Source organism: Mobula hypostoma, chromosome 5 (genome assembly GCF_963921235.1).
Source record: "Mobula hypostoma chromosome 5, sMobHyp1.1, whole genome shotgun sequence".
Classification (NCBI taxonomy): domain Eukaryota; kingdom Metazoa; phylum Chordata; class Chondrichthyes; order Myliobatiformes; family Myliobatidae; genus Mobula; species Mobula hypostoma.
The window spans coordinates 45147456-45165376 of NC_086101.1; the positions used below are offsets into that span (position 1 = coordinate 45147456).

At 42.5% G+C, this 17921-nt stretch overlaps 1 long non-coding RNA gene across 2 annotated transcripts in view; it reads left to right on the forward strand.

Moving 5' to 3' along the window:
• LOC134346196 (uncharacterized) overlaps positions 1-17921 on the forward strand; it is a 45831-nt gene that overhangs the window by 8332 nt on the left and 19578 nt on the right. For both annotated transcript variants that reach the window (XR_010017858.1, XR_010017857.1), the window contains exon 3: positions 14353-14404. This is a non-coding gene — a long non-coding RNA (uncharacterized LOC134346196). The remainder of the gene's footprint in view (positions 1-14352; positions 14405-17921) is intronic.

Sequence of the window (17921 nt, forward strand, 5' to 3'; positions counted from 1 at the left end):
TCTCCTTACTTATCTGCTCCTTGATGTCCCTGTTACTATTGGGTGGTCTATAAAAAATGCCCAGTAGAGTTATTGACCCCTTCCTGTTCTTAACTTCCACCCACAGATACTCTGTAGACAATCCCTCCATTACTTCCTCCTTTTCTGCAGCTGTGACACTATCTCTGCTCAGCAGTGCCATGCCCCCACCTTTTTTACCTCCCTCTAAAACACCTAAAGCCTGGCACTCTAAGTAACCATTCCTGCCCCCTGAGCCATCCAAGTCCCTGTAATTGCCACAACATCATAGTTCCATGTACTGATCCACGCTCTAAACTCATCTGCTTTGTTCATAATAATCTTTGCATTAAAATAGACACATCTCAAACCATCGATCTGAGCATGACCCTTCTCTATCACCTGCCTATCCTCCCTCTCATACTGTCTACAAGCTTTCTCTATTTCTGAGCCAACTGCTCCTTCCTTCGTCTCTTCAGTTCGGTTCCCACCCCCCAGCAATTCTAGTTTAAACTCTCCCCAGTAACCTTTGCAAACCTCCCCACCAGGATATTCGTCCCTCTCGGATTCAAGTGCAACCTGTTATTTTTGTACAGGTCACTCCTGCCCCAAAAGAGATCCCAATGATCCAGAAATCTGAATCCCTGCCCCTAGCTCCAATCCCTCAGCCACGCATATATCCTCCACCTCATTCTATTCCTATACTCACTGTCACGTGGCACAGGCGTAATCCCGAGATGACTATCTTTGAGGTCCTGCTTCTCAACTTCCTTCCTAATGCCCTAGAGTCTGCCTTCAGGATCTCCTCCCTTTTCCTACCTATGTCATTGGTATCAATATGTACCACAACCTCTGGCTGTCATTTCATTCCTTTTTCAGTTGTGTGCATCATCTGCAAAGACAGTGTTTACTGTATATCCCAAATTGCCCTTCTGTTTAAAGTACAAAGTCCAAAATATATTTTTTTATTATCAAAGTACATATATGTCACCATATACAACCCCGGGATTCATTTTCCAGCAGGCAAATTCAGCAAATTTGCTTTCTCAAGATGATGTGAACCAGAGAATTTGATATATGGCAGATATTTGAAAGATCAAAAAACTGAGGGTTATGGAAATCTGCCACAGAAGAGGAGATGAGGCCAGCATAGAGCAGCCAGGATCATATCAAATTGCAGGGCAAGCTGATCTGCTTTCCGTGACATTTTACAGTGGTACTGTGGTGCAACTGTTTGACCTACTGCTGCACAGTTCCAGCAACCCATTCATATTTTCATCTGCAATGGCAGGGTTCCTAGGGTACTCCCATGTCCTCTCACATCCCAAATATTTGCAGGTTTGTTGATTACTTGTTTATTCTGAATTTCCCCAAGAATGTAGGTGAGAGCTAGAATCTGAGGAGAGCTGATAAGGACGTGGGGAGAATGCTTCTGGTTTAAGATGGCTCTGGTAAAGCAAATTGATGACTTGCTGACAGCAAACACAACCATTAATTAGTTTATTACTCACCATTTCAAGAAGGCCACTGCGATCAATAGATTGTAACTTACCTTCTGGAGTTGAGCTTTTGAACCGCCTGCATGACCTGTCATTTTTCTGGTCTGAACTGGAGTTTCAAAGATGCAGCACGGTGTGTACGGGCTGAATTGAGGTGGTGGGCCCAGGGGTGAGAGCACATCGAAGCAGAAGGGTCCAGGGGTGAGAGCAAGAAACGACCCGAGGTTTGGCTGATTAATGCGCTGGGCCATATTGAAAAGGTCAATTTGTCAGGATCCGTAGGCCAGGGATGGGCTGGTGTTCAGCTCACTGCTCAGTGAGGTTTACTATTCTCTGCTCTAAATTGAGGCTGTGGCCTGCAACTAATGGGCTCCTGGATTGGCTGTGATTGGCTAAGTGGCTGTGGACTCACTTTCATGAACTTTGAGGGAAGTCTTTAACTTGAGATGGGAAACATGGAACATTGGGTGAATCTTCATGGATGATGGTAGGTTCAGTCTCTAGGAGGCTCTGTTGATGACCTTCTGCCAGTTACCACAAGGACAACCTGCAGCTCTCTACACCTAGTGAATGATCTCCAGACACCAGTCCAGTTAGCATAGGGACAACCTGCAGCTCTCTACACTCAGTGAATGATCTCTAGACACCAGCCCAGTTTCCACAGGGACAACCTGCAGCTCTCTACACTCAGTGAATGATCTCTAGACACCAGCCCAGTTTCCATAGGGACAACCTGCAGCTCTCTACACTCAGTGAATGATCTCTAGACACCAGGTAGACCTCTTCCCATGGGTTGAGAGCCCCACCCTGCCAGCAGAGCCAATCAGCCTGCCGAGCAGATTGTTTCCTGGTGCACAGCAGAGAAGCCCTGACCCATCTACACGTGCACCTGTAGCGTTGGGCCAACTGTTCAGCAGCAGGAACTTCCATGTCATTCTCTTGGTCAGGGAAGTTTGGGGGCTGGAATCCCTTTTGTCATTCAAAGGTGGGGGGCTTGCCAGAGGAGTACAACTGGAGGTTATTGTGGGCAATCTCTTCCCAAACCAATCAGGAGCACCAGGTTGTAAGGCTCTTCTGGTTAAGATGGCACCAAGGTCCAACACTGTCTCAGTTGACATCTTTCAGGCAATCAATGAAAATATCTATTTTACTTCGTTTATATCTGTATTTCATCTTAAATATGTTTCTGGAGCTGTCAGAGCCTGTGATTTTCAGTCTGGAGATCGATTGAGTGATGCAGCACTTCATTGTCTCTGAGAAGATCCCAGGAAGCGAGCACGCACTTGGACGGCCTCGATGCGAAGAGACAAGGTGCAAGTCAATGCTCGACTCCATTTCACTGATTGAAACATCTATTAATCACTGATTAAAGTGTCAAGGAAGATTGAGTCGTCAAGACAAATGCAGAAGGCAAGTGAGAGTTCACAGCCAACTGCGTTCCTTTTGATCGCTGCCAGAGGAATGAATCTGTGAGCAGCCTATCACTGAGTGAATTACTGTGGCAGGTGAGTAGGACTCTCGTGTGCTGCTCCTCTCTTTTGATGATGAAGAATGATGTTACCGTGGTTCTGCGTTATGGATCGGGCAAAATCACATTTATGGACTGTGGAGTTTCTCAGACTTATAGTTATTATATTCGGTGTTTCCTCCTGTTCTTTCTTGTTTTTTTGTATGGGGCAGTGTGTTTGATTCTCTTTGAACTAATGCCATCCTTTTTCTTTGATTCATGGCTATCTGGGGAAGTAAAATCTCAGTGTTTTATATGGATGCATAATTTCATAATAAATGAACCTTTGAAATTTTGGAAGCAAAAAGGTAGTGCAGAATTGTCTTCAGCTACTGATTCAGTCTCTCAGTTTGGCTAGGGGTGGAAACCTGATGAGAGTCTGGCTGTGGCTCCCAAAAGGCAACAGAAAGCCTTCCAGAAATGGGATGTGAACTTGCCCTGAACACATCCCGAAGGGAGCTTGGGGAGAGCAGTGAAATGGGCTGCTTCAGAGAACTGACCCACAGCTTGCAGAATGGTAGTGTTCTCATCTGATGGAGGCGCACCAGTGATGAAAACCACAGAGAGGTGAGACCAGGGAGTGGCAGGGCAGACCAGCAGGGGGATGACGTGACATCTTGTTCTCGGACAAGTGGCATAGGGTGAGACAAAGTCGTGGACATCTTGAGGATGAAACGGCCTCCAAAATCATCTCCATAAATTCCAGGGTCCATTGAATCCCTGGGTGGCCGACCATATAGGAAGAATAACCACTTTCTGACGCTAGGGTGCACAGTGGCAACGACAAACAGCCTGTTGGCAGATCTCCCTCTCGAACCTGTATCCAACTGTTGGGCTGCCTTCCCTTCTGTTTCTATCTCCCAAATCACCTGCAGAGGAGGTTGGGCTCTGGATTGGTGTCGTCCTCAGAGATGTCCATCTGGTGGGAGAGAACATTGGCCTTGGTATTTTTGCCGACAGGATGGGAGGTGAGAGTGAAATTAAACTGGGTGAAGAGGAGGGCCCAAAGCGCTTGATGGGAGTTAAGTCACAAATGTAGGGAAGATTTTTGTGGTTTATCCATACCAGAAATGGGTGCTCTGCGCCCACAAGCCAGCGCCACTATGCCTCTGGGGCTTCCTTAACAGCTTGAAGTTTCAGTTCCCAAAGTCATATTTACACACAGCAGGAGTCAAGCGATGGGAAAGAAAAGCACAGGGTGGAGGCAATTATCTACAGTAGAGCACTGGTACAGTACAGCTCCAATACCAAAATCTGCTGCGTGAACCTTGATGATAAATGGATAGGATGGGTCTCAATATTGCAGCACTGGGGCAGTGGTGAAGCTCCGCTTCAGCTGCGAGAATGCTTGGTCTGCTTCACTTGTCCACAGGAGTCCTGCAGAGATCTCCTTGATGAGTGCATTTATGGGAGCCACGATGGAACTGAAGTTTCTTCTGAAGCAGCGATCAAAGTTTGCAAACCCCATGAAGCACCTCATCTGTTTGATCGTCGACGGTTTCTGCCATACCGTGACTGCCTAAACTTTATACAGGTCCATTTCCACACTGGAAGCAGTGAGGATGTAGCCCAAGAATGGCACCTGTTTTTTGTGGAACTCACAATTCTCCGGCTTGGTATATAGGTGATTCTTGAGTTGGCTTTGGAGAACCTTCCAAACACACTGAACGTGTTCCTGACAAGAACAGGAATAGTTAAGAATGTAATCAAAATACACAAAAGCAAGCCAGACCAAATGGCATCACAAGGTACTCATAGAGGCCAGTGGAGGTGATGATACTGTCCTCCTCTTGTTCTCATCTTGGATGAGAACCAGGTGGTAAGGATTGCACAGTTATCTATTAGAAAGTATGGTTGCTCCCTGGAGATGTTCAAATGCAGAGGCAAGCAGGGGAAGAGGGTAGCAGTTCTTCACCATGATGTTGTTGATAATCAATGCAGGGATAGATCTTGCCATCCTTCTTGCTCACAAAAGAAGCCCACCCCTGCTGGTGAGGAAGATGGATCCGAATGCCCAGATTTATCAAGTTATCTAGGCTGTCCTGTTAATCCTGCACTGCAGTCTCATGCTGGATCTCTATGCTCAGCCACAATGGAAAGCAGTGATGAGAGATCAGTTGTTCCACCCCATCTGAAACATAAAAGTGTGGAATTTTACTGCATAGCCCCTCACTAACTCTCCCCTATGGCACAGGGGAGGGATTCAGTGGGCAGCCTCCTGATCTTGTACTGGAAAGACAAACACTCTATTGAACTTGACTACAAATTGCTAGAAAGACTAGGCTGCAGCAGAACCTTGTTCTCAGGCTGAGTCGGGGTTTGTCTAAAGATTCACCATGTAAGCCAGTTTCCATGCACCAGCACTGAACCGACTTGGCTGGGCTCACAATGGGTAATAAATATCCTACAGCCATCTGGGACACCGGAATACCTGCCTGGTGGAGGAACGCTCAGTTCAGTTCCAGAAGCAGCCAAGAGAATTAGGGAATTGGTGGCTGAGGTTGATGAGACTGCAGTAGAGGAGGATGCAGAAGATGCCATTGCTGGAAGTGCAGCTGTCCTGGAAAGCAGCTACTGAATAGTGGCAGTGAGAGCAATAATGACTGCCACATGATTCTGGCTGTCTGTTGGGAGTTGCTGAGCCATCGCTGTGAGTACTGACACCTATTCTTCCAGCTTGAACTTGGGTTGCCACTAACAGAGAAGTTGTCACACTGCAAAAGGCTTTTTCACCAAACCAGCCTCCACTGACTTTAACCTCTACTTCACTTGACCAACAAAAATCAGGGCTGATTTCAGCTGTTCTCTCTCCAGGGGGAGTTTTAATGGTCAAGTCTTGCTGACAGGAGTTCAGTGACGACCCAAATGCAGAGAGAGAGACAAAGACATGGAATGAACTGTTCACTAAGTTTAAATAAGAACTGTATAAAACTAAGGAAAATGATAGATTCTTGGCCAAAAAAGAGCGCTAAGCAAATCTTTCAAATTAGCTTAAACCTAATGCTATCACTGTGGTTCAAAAGCAGTAACCTAGAACTCAATTAGTACTGTTCTTTTAATAGTGTCTGTCTAAATCAGTAATCTTCTTTCCGGAAAGTAGACTACGGTAAGCAGGGAGTGTTGTTATTGCTGGCTCTGATCAAGACTTGACAAGATTGAAACAAAAGGAAAAAAGCTAAATACAATTTCAAAGAAACTTTAATTGGCTGGAATGTGTGCATTTTCACATGCGTGATTGCCAGCTTCTTTCAGCTGCCTGCCTGCGAGAGCACTCAGACTCTGCAGCAGTGTTTGCACTTATGACAAATGGGTGCTTGAAGAATACACTGTGAAGTCTCTTCCAGGGATGCTTACCATGAAAGAAGTTTAAATCTTCCCTTCCTCTTTTCCATCGATGCTGCCTGGCCTTCTGAGTTCTTCCAGCGGTTTGTGTGTGTTGTTTGAAAAACCATGCAGATTCCGTATGCTGAAAGGGCTGTTACCATGCTGCAAGACAGGCATTCAAAAATCAACTACTGTATATGAATCTGGAATCTTTAAAGTTCCTTCATACATACCGTATGTCACTGAAAGTCAATATATAGATGTAGCAGGACTTGATGAAGTCCGGAGTCAAAGCTGAGAACTCCCAGGGACACTTGCCCGCGCTGTACTGCCAGCCTTGAGGGATCAGTCCTGCAAGGATCACCATTGCTGATGACAAGTACTTTTCAAAATTCAGATTAATAAATGGATTGAAATTTCACAGCGGTCCAAAGGGATTTCAACTTGTTTGTTGGATCAAGCCTCTTCTGAGTGCTAATCTTATAAATTATCTTCTGAATTACCGGTATGTCAATCTGAGAAGCAGCCAGTACAGGTCCTCCCCAGCTTCAGAATGCCAGGTTTATAAACAGTCTATACTATACGTAAGTGTAAGTGTTTGTGAAACCATTGGGATAGATATTCCAGCTACTCTGGGTCAGCAGGCAGCTTTTCCTGTGTGGGAACTCAGTTTGTGGACACACTTCTGACTTGTGAGCTGTCCAGGTTACCAAGAAACTAATCACAAGATCAATGTCTGCAGATAGCATGGAATTTGTAAATAATAAGGAAAGAGGCAAGTCTTCAGAAACATTGATGAATACTGAAATGGAAAGGCATGCACTCAGATTTAACACAAAGTGTGATGAGAATAGATAATAAAAGCTGCAAATCGGGGAGGGAAATGAACAGTAAGTATTTCAGTTTGGTACCTTTCACTTGGACTGCCTTTACCATCTCTTGCTTCTTCAAAATATAAAACATCATTTTTGGCAGATAGAATAAATTAATATGAACAAAATGACATAAACATGTTGCAAAATGATGCAAGAACCTAGATGTGCTTTTGTATTTTTTAAATACCAGCACAATGTCTAACAAACAGTTTTCTATATAAAAATAGCTACAAGTGTAGTATATTTGGACTGAGCATAAGCATTTCAGTAGAGAGCACATAAGAGGCTGTGTTCTTTGGGCTGAGATATCAGTATGGATTGAGGAAATAGCAATAGAGAAGATCACCAATACAATTAAGCAGGTCAGTTGTGGCTGTGACTGATTGTTTACCAGAAGGATTAATGCTTGGTCCACATTGATATACAACCTGTATAAGCAATCATACTACTTACCACATTGAGAAAGCAGCTCAGAGTCAATTGCATTGATGGGACTGGTCAGAAATCATACTCTGATAAGAATATCAGATTTCCTCCCCTGAAATATTTCAATAATCCGGTCCCGATGATACTGAAACGCAGTAATTACCATTCCTGATATTAGTTTTTAATAACAGATGTAATTGAAATTCACTTACTTCAACAGCCTGGGAGAGATATGAACTCACCTGCAAATCTGCTGGGGTCGTCTATTGTGTCTGGTGCCCCCGATGTGACCTCCTTTACATTGGTGAGACCGGCTGTAATTTGGGGGAACAATTCATCGAGCACCTCTGCTCCCTCTGCCAAAAGCGGTAGTTCTCGATGGTCAAACATTTTAATTCTGATTCCCAATGCCATTCTGACATGTCGGCACAGGAGGAGGCCACCCTCAGGTTGAAGGGACAACACGTTGTATTCCGTCTGGCTAGCCTTCAACCTGATGGTATGAATATCGATTTCTCCATTCGGTAAAATAAATTGCCTCCCCCTCCCCTCATCTTCTATTTCCCACTCTGGCCTTTTACTTCATCTCAACTGCCTATTATTTCCACTCTGGGTCAGCTCCTAATTCCCTTTCTCCTCTGGTCCACTCTCCTTTCCTATCAGATTCCTTCTTCTCCAGTCCTTTGCCTTTCCCACCTGCCTGGCTCCACCTATCACCTTCCAACCAGCCTCCTTCCCGTCCCCCACCTTTTTATTCTGATGCCTTCCCCCTTCCTTTTCACTCCTGCAGAAGGGTTTGGGCCCAAAGCATTGACTGTCTATTCAATTCCATAGAAGCTGCCTGACCTGCTGAGCTCCTCAGCATTTTGTGTACGTTGTTTTGAACTCATATTTCCACTTAGTGGTACAAATTTCTGCCTGTCATCTTGTAACTCCAACACTATGCTGCTATACAGGTCTGTTGATAGTATGATAGTAGAAAGAATGTTAAGGTGCAGGAAAGTTGCTAAAACACAATTCAAGTTAAGAATGTGTCATATAAATACATAAAGTTAGTTTGGATTGGACGCAGCATCTCCAACACCATCACACTGAGCATGGGGGCCCCCCAGGGCTGTGTGCTCAGTCCACTGCTGTTCAATCTGCTGACCCACGACTGTGCTGCAACACACAGCTTGAACCACATCACCAAGTTCGCCGATGACACGACCGTGGTGGGTCTCATCAGCAAGAACGATGAGTCAGCATACAGAGAGGAGGTGCAGCGGCTAACGGACTGGTGCAGAGCCAACAACCTGTCTCTGAATGTGAACAAAACAAAAGAGATGGTTGTTGACTTCAGGAGGACACAGAACAACCACTCTCCGCTGACCATCGACGACTCCTCCCTAGAGATCGTTAAGAGCACCAAATTTCTTGGTGTTTACCTGGTGGAGAATCTCACCTGGTCCCTCAACACCAGCTCCATAGCAAAGAAACCCAGCAGGCTGAGAAAAGTCCATCTCCCAACCCCCATCCTCACCACATTCTACGGAGGTTGTATTGAGAGCATCCTGAGCAGCTGCATCGCTGCCTGGTTCCGAAATTGCACCATCTCGGATCACAAGACCCTGCAGCTGATTGTGAGGTCAGCGGAGAAGATCATCGGGGTGTCTCTTCCCAACATTACAGACATTTACACCACACGCTGCACCCGTAAAGCCAACAGCATTATAAAGGACCCCACACACCCCTCATATAAACTCTTTTCCCTCCTGCCATCTGGCAAAAGGCACCGAAGTATTCGGGCTCTCATGACCAGACTATGTAACTGTTTCTTCCCCCAAGCCATCAGACTCCTCAATACCCAGAGCCTGGACTGAACGCCAACCTACTGCCCTCTACTGTGCCTATTGTCTTGTTTATTATTTATTGTAATGCCTGCACTGTTTTGTGCATTTTATGCAGTCCTCCATAGATCTGAAGTCTAGTGTAGTTTTATGTTGTTTTATGTAGTTCAGTGTAGTTTTTCTATTGTTCTTGTAGCACCATTCTCCCGAAAAATGTTGTCTCGTTTTCACTGTGTACTGTACCAGCAGTTATGGTTGAAATGACAATAAAAGGTGACTTGACTTGACTTAAGTAAATAAGATCATGAGAAAATAGGGATCACTTCACCCCTCAAACCTGTCCACCATTCAATTTGATCAACAACAATCTGCCCTATGCATTATCTCCACTTCTCTGCCAGTTCTCAAATGTCTTCAATTCCCTGACCTTTTAAAAATGCATCTACTTCTTTCTTAAGTGGCCCCAATTATCCTGCCTCCAAAACTCTGAGATAGAGAATTTCAGAGATTCACCACTCTTGGTAGGACGAATATGGTGAGCAAAAGTTTGGAACATTTTCCTAGATATTAAGTCAATTGACTTCCAAATTCTGTGTATTTTCTAATGCAATTTCAGTGAATAAGCAAGTGTAACCAGAAATCAGGGCTTCAAAATCTACAGTTTTAGTTCAAGGTAGGTGTATTATGAACAACTACCACACAAATACAGCCTGCCACGTGTGTGCAGTTAAGGTGACCTGGTAAAATGGGCATTAAGGGTAAATATGATGGGTGGAATTATAGAAGGAGATGATTGTGGTTGTCAGATGTCAGCCTCACTCATTGGAGAAGATCCTTAGGGCTGTGCCTTAGACCAAGCCATCTTCAGCTACTTCACAAATGACCATCCATCCATCATGAGTCACAAACGGGGAAGATTGATGATGGTTGCACAATTTTCAATTTTATTTGTAACTCCTTGACAAAAGAAGCAGTCCATCCCTGTGTGCAGCAAGAGCTTAGGCAACAAGTAAGGATGGTCTGATGATTGGCAAGTAGAATTTGGGTCGTGAAAATGACAAGCATTGGCTATTTCCAACAAAAGAGAATCTAACCACTTGCCTTTTAACCACTGCCGTCAACATCACTGACCAAGCACTCAGCTGGCCCTTCCAGATAAATATTGGGGGTCAAGAGTAGGACATAAGCTAGGTATCCTGCAGTGAATGACTCAGAACAACACACACTTTATATATTGCCAACACAAGTCAAAAGTGTGATGGAACACTTCCCACTTGTCTGGATGAGTGCAGACCAATTACTGTCAAGAAGCGTAATGTTATCCAGGACAAAACAGTTCGATTTATACCCATCCACCATTGGTAAATATTCACTCCCTCCACCTCCAGTACGTAATAGTTGCCAAAGTAGTTCCTCACTTAGTCTACCCTATCAGCATTTCCTGTACCTATGACTCTACTGTCAAGAAGTACAGGGCTAGAGCTGTAGGGGAGCACCAAAACCTGTTAGTTCTCTTAAAAGTTGCCAACTGTCCTGACTTGGAAATATATCATTAATTCTTCATTGTTGCTGGGCTTAAATCCTGGAATTCCTTGCCAGGTAGCAACTTCAGCAGAGGAACCGCAATGGTTCAAGTAAAAGACTTATCACAGCATCTCATGGGCAATGCATGTTGGCCTTATCAATGATGCCCAGGCTCTGGAAAAACAAATACGTTTAAAAAAACACTTTGATAGATGACATTTGATGCTTATGTTGGGTACAATTTGTGTGAATGAATTACTGAATCACCAACATAAACATAACTGCAGTTGTAACAGAACTTTGGGACTAACTTCCTTAGCCTGACTATAAGAAGTATGTTGAAAATTAAACCACAAACCACGACATATTTGCAAGAACTGATAGGCACGTGGTTACACTTTCCTATCGTGCCATACACTAAAATTCAGAGAAGGCAGAGAATTAAGCGGGATTCTGTCATTGTTTGAAGGTGATAACAGTGTGGTTTGGGGTACCTTGTGAAATTGTTTTACAGTTAGGAAGAGCTTTGTCAAAATTGTCATTTATCAAATCATATTCCCCCCTCTTTGCCATTACTACATGTATGAAGTAGTTAGATCCTGTTTTACTATCAACATTTACAAATATTTCCTGAACCAGTTTACTTCCCCTCGAATCGCAACCGTTTATACTGAAGTTGCTATCTGCTCTTTCAACAGTCATTCTGTATAAAGTCATTTACTGGAATTGAAACTGTACTTAATAATTCTCTCTGTACTGACCCAAGAATGATAATATTGTAACAACAGACACAAAATGTTGGAGGAACTCAGAAGGCCAGGCAGTATCTATGGAAAAGAGTACAGTCAGTATTTTGGGTTGAGACCCTTCATGATAACTGATTAAAGGTCCCGGCCCAAAACGTTGACAGCATTCTTTTCCATCAGTGCTGTCTGGCTTGCTGAGTTCTTCCAGCATTTTGTGTGTGTTGCTTGGATTTCTAGAATATGCAGATTTTCTCTTGTTTGATATCGTAACAACAGTTCCCCTTTAAGGAACTTATTGTTTTTATCCACTGAGCGTTGCCCCAAGTTAAATCTTTGTGAAAATTGCTTAATGCTGAAATATTTGGTGATATTAGTGAATGAGAGTTAACGAGATTATGTAGAATTAGTATACATTTGCTGTGAGATCAGAAGTTTCATAAAAAATAAAACACATTTGTTACTGAAAGTCCATAAAAAACAATAAAACATCCAGAAAGTTCTCCTGCAAAAAAGATTGCTTTATATAGTAAAATTGCGGAGTACTGTAATGAAGCAGAGTAATAGACAGAATTGGCAATGAGTAATTGGTAATTGGTTGATTAGATAGATAGATAGACAGGTCGATACTCTATTGATCCCAAAGTAAATTACAATGTCACAGTAGCATTATAAGTGCACAGATACACAAATATACATAAAAAAGTAAGGAAGAATAGAAAATAAGTACCTCAAACAGTCTAACAGTAGGGGGTCATCACCTCCCCGGCCATAGGTTGAATTATTATAGAGCCTAATGGCTGAAGATAAGAATGTTCGCATATAGCGCTCCTTGGAGCAGAGTAGTTGTCTTAGTTTGTTACTATAATTCAGCTTGCACTGTCTGACAAAGACCTTCACCAGGGCCCTGTATTCATCCCCCCCCGTCCTCCCTTTATACACCCAACAATTGCTGATTCATTAGAGAATTTCTGCAGATGACAGGATTCAATGTTGCAGCTAAGTCACATTATTACTGTCACATGTACTGAAATGATCATCTCTTTTGTTTTGCTGACATTGAGGGAAAAATTATAAAATTTTTGGGGTCTTACCACTCCCCTCGTCATGCTGGACCATAATGTTTGGAAAATTTAAGAACCAATTCACATTTTCAAAAACCTTTTAGAAATTAATGCCTTAATCTTGGGCAAGTATTTTCACCTGATTTTGTTTTAGAAATAATGTTTGCTGTATTCAGATCTATGTTACTTTATTTGATTTTTTAAAAAATCCACTTTTATTTAAGGAACAGAGGAAATATACATCTTAGTTTTGAAAGGCAATTTCATGGTAAAGTTTATGATCCCTGAGAGTAACTACTTAGGTGTGACTAAAATATTTTTGAAGAATTAGTCATTACACTGTGTATTAATTAACTGCAGGTGATGAGTTACTCATGAATATACTGCTGTCCATGATGTCCATGATGAACAAAGTAACAGATCTCAGTGCTTCAGGATATGGAAGTTATGGCTAGGTCAGTGTTTAATTCCCACCTCTAACTGTCCTTGAAAAGGTCTTGGTGAAAGACCTTCTTGTATATTGCAGTACTTCTCTGAATGTAGGCTCATGGTTCTGTTGAGGCTGAGTACCAAGATTTAGACCCGAAGATGATGAAGGTATGGTGATAGATTTCTAAGGCAGGATGGTATGCATCCTGAAGGCCCTGCCTGCACTAGCCTTCCTTGCCCCACTTGATAGTAGAGGTTACGAGCTTTGTGAAATGCTTTCAGGGTAACATTAGACAAGTAACTCCAGTGCATTTTATAAATAAAACATATTGTAACCACTCTGTCTATGGCTTAGACTGCTAAGTGGGATATTAATCAGGTGGATTGTGATATTCTGGATGCCACCAATGTTCTGAAGAGTTGGTGGAACTATTCTTAGAGCAGAAAAGAGCTTGATTTAAAGTCTCAACATCTCCAGCTGTGCAGCATCTCCTTACTACTGGTCTACAGTCTCAGCTTAGATTTTTATGCTCAAGCATTTGAGTATATAAAAGCAAGTTAACAATATACTAAGTCACAGCTGATAATTACAAAGATCGTAACTATACTGGAAATCATCCCAATCAGCTTAAGTAGTTTCTTTTAAATCAATAGAACTGAGCATCACTTATACATGGGTTATCATTTCTTCTACAACAAAATCCTAAATGAATTCAGGATTCCAGAGGAGAAATTAAGTGATTATATTTGTATTGCATCTCAAAACTAGTTGTTTACAGGCAACATCTCAAATAGTTAGACTATTTGAGGTTAAGATTTGCAGTTAAGTGCTTCATCTATCTACACGGAAATAAGACAACAGACCAAATCTGTGTTGACCAACACCCATTCAGCATTATACCCATCTAGAGCCTAAAAAAACCAGATGATTTACCTTACTTGGAGAGAACAGTGGCAAAGGACTACGGTTACCTGTTAAATATTTTCTGATTAATATCGCAATGTGTGTATTAAGGCCATGACTAATTGTGCAAACAATATAATTACAGTGGCAAAAGTATACTTGTACTGTGGAAGCATTGATGTAATCTTTTGAAATTGTTACCATCTTGTGTTCTGCTATCTTCTATTTCAGGAATGTAGATGATGCAATGCAAGCCGCGCACTCTATAACAGATGTATTGTATGTAAGTAAGCCAGTTCAAAACAATTTTAAAAACATATTTTACTGCTGATCTCACAAACTTTTGATTATCATGTTTCCGCTGGAACATTTGAAACGCACTAGTGCATTTTAAAGATTATAAGAAGTGGAAACCTCATCTCAGACACAGGATGAATGTGGTCACTAAACATACCCTTTCTAATACTCCCTGAATAACGTATTCTGCATTGTAACACAGGCACGTAAAAGTTGGAAATCTTGTATTTAATCAGTAAAGATTAAAAATGCATGGTAGCTTTTGTTCAAAGCCAAATCTAACTGACATTATTTGTTTTACCGATATTGATCAGCCTGTTCGGCATTCCAGAACTTTGCGTTCATGTAACATTTAATGCCTGAATTTTAAATTTGAGTTGCGCGCTTGAATTCATCAGAAAAAGTAACACAAGGAATTTGATACATAAGGAGAACTTGGCAAGATGATAACTTTAGAGGCTCCAGCATGTGTCCTGATTACATACACTGACTTATGATATTTAAGTCTGCAATTACTCTGATTTTATAGTGACACACAGTGACATACACACTTGTAGGGAGAATCCCACCACATTATTCAGGGCATTAGGGATTGTAGTTTATTTCTGCCAGAGGGAACAGAATAAGCAGGAGGTGCTAACAACTTCAGAGGCTTCATCCGCCTTCCAATTTTCCTTGCAGAGACTGAACAATGATTTAGTTGTGAGAAAAACTTAATCCACCACTCATTTAAAAGGATCACTTTGTGCATAAATCAAAAGACAGATTTCAACCCATCCCTCCTACCTGTAACTTAAAAATACGTAACTTCCAAAATAATAAAAAGAAAAATATGCTGAAATCATGGAGTTGGAGTTCTGTAATTTGAATAGGTCTGGCACAATGCATTACAGTGTAGTCGAGCCAAGATCAATTCCTACGGCTGCCTGTAAAGGGTTTGTGCACTCTCCTCCTGACCACATGGGTCTCCTCCGGGTACTCCTGATTCCTCCCACAGTCCAAGGATGTACTGGTTGGTAGGTTAACTGGTCATTGTAAGTTGTCCCGTGATTAGGCTCAGATGAAATTGGGGAATTGCTGGGCAGCACAAGGGCCGAAATAAATAAATAGAGTTGGAAGAAGAAAATATGTGAAGAAACCAGATAATAGATCTAAGTTTTCAAACACCATATTGGGATGATGCACAGTTCCTCTATGTGCTGTTACCTTATTTCTAAATGGGATTTTGATTTTGCTACACCTTTTGCACCAAATGATCCTTTATTCTGAAGCTGTCAATGTACATGTGGTCTCATATGCAAAACTATAGACTTATATAGTCATATAGGGTAGAAACAAATCATTCAGTCCCACACCATGTAGTGCTGTAATATTCTTTCTGTGAACACCAGTGATTCGGATCCTGTATTAGAAACTGAATTCGCATATACCCACATTGTTGCTCAGTAAAATGGAGATATTGTGGCACCAGTTTTCACACTACACCACCGCAACTGCACACCATCACAGCACTGCATACAGTCCTCAGCAGCTTATGAACTCCTGACTTACTGTATATATATAACCCGTACATATGATTGGGAGATCAGTGGAGTGGATTACCAGCTATTTTGGGCTGCTTGTATTTTCTGCAATGTGGGAACTCAGTTCAAGGCCGTATTTCCAATCTGCAGATTGTTTCGTCGGAACAGAGCCCTGCTGTATCCAGGGAAGGACTTGCAATGTTCTTAAATAGGATACAATTCTCATAACAATGAAAATAATATAACAGTACAGTAAATTTTCAATAGACCATTCAAAAATCCAAATGGATCAGCGTCTGACTCACCAGCTGATGTTTCTGCTTTCTACTTGCCCCAGCTCCACTTCCCACGTTTCCTATCTACTCACTTACATCCTGTTGCTGTGCTCCCCATTCCTCACCAGTGCTTCTGTTCGCATGCTCCCTTTAAGCTTCAGGTTCTTTTGGTTGCTATCCCATAAAAAGTTACCTGGATCTGTTTCCTGCAAATTTGCTGGGAGTACTGAATGATACTGTAATAGCCTTTTTATATATATATATTAAAAGTGACCTTAAACTGTATGCACACAAGTGCTGGGGGAACTCAGCAGTTCAGGTAGCATCAATGGAAAAAAAGTAAACAGCTGACACTCTGGGCTGAGACCCTTCTTCAGGACTGACATGGAAGGTGGGGGGAGGGGTTTGTGGGCTCTTGTCCGAATTAAGAGGTGAGGGGAGGGAAAGGAAGCCAGCTGGAAGGTGATAGGTGAAGCCAGATGTATGGGAAAGTTCAAGGGCTGGAGAAGAAAGAATTTGATAGAAGAGGAGAGTGGACAATAGGAGAAGTAATAGGCAGGGCAGAAAAAGCAAAAGGTCAGAGTGGGGAATAGAGGATCAGTAGTTGATTTAGAGTTGTTACATCCAGAGATAAAATTAGTTCTGTGCGCCCTCCATACTGATTGTTTCGAAAGATAACAACATTGAGGTAGCCCAAGGAAAAAGCAATACAGAATGCAGAATTTTGCATTATAGTTACAGAGCAAGGGCAGTACAGGTAGGCAATAAAGTGGAAGAGCCATGATGAAGTAGACTGTGAGACAAAGAGTTGGTCCAGGGGTATGATTCTCTCTTGGGGCGCGAGAGGTCCCGGGTTCAGATCCTGGACGAGCCCTCACTTTATGTTATGTGCCAGCAGCAATAGACCACAGACTCAGTTTTTAATGTTAAACAACTATATTTTCAGTATCTGCTCAAATACAGACGATTAAACAAGTTACTCCCCTGAACAAAAATTAACAGTGCTCACAAACTGCGGAGGTCTAGGAACAGTTCTTCCTAGGTCTTACTCAAACAAAGTCCTCGGATAGCAATCCAGAAGGTTCCAGAAATCCACGGGAACAGGTACAGGTGTCTGTGAGGGAGAGCTCATAAATCCACCTTAAGATGACATAAGGTGACAGTCACAGAAAATTCCAGAAGTCGAGTTGTCGTCACTGAAATACTAGAGTCCACGCAGGGATAACAAAGTGACGCCTAAGTTCCAAAATCCCCGTAGGGATATCACAAGGTGACAGTCAAGTGGTCGCCACTTAACACACTCGAATCCATGTAAAAATTAACAAAAAGTGATCGCCACAGGATACTCCAGAAATCTAAGTACGGACCCTACAAAGTGACAGTCACGCATCCAATATGCACTGTGTGCCACTAATTATCACATTATTCTGGACACAGAGAAGTATTAGACTCACCCACTGTGTAGCGAACTCTTCAACTAACTCCACTCAGCTCGCTGTCCTGCTGGTAGCTCGCAGTCCACTGTCCCAATGTTCCAGCAACCTCTCCACGTTTTGTTAATGACATCATCCACCCGCCTCATACAGGCGCCTAAAATGACACTTATGGGGTAAAATAAAACGTTGACGTAACAATACAAAATATCAATAGACTTATAACAGCGTGATAGAAGCTGTCATTGAGCCTGATGCTGGGTGTTTACAAG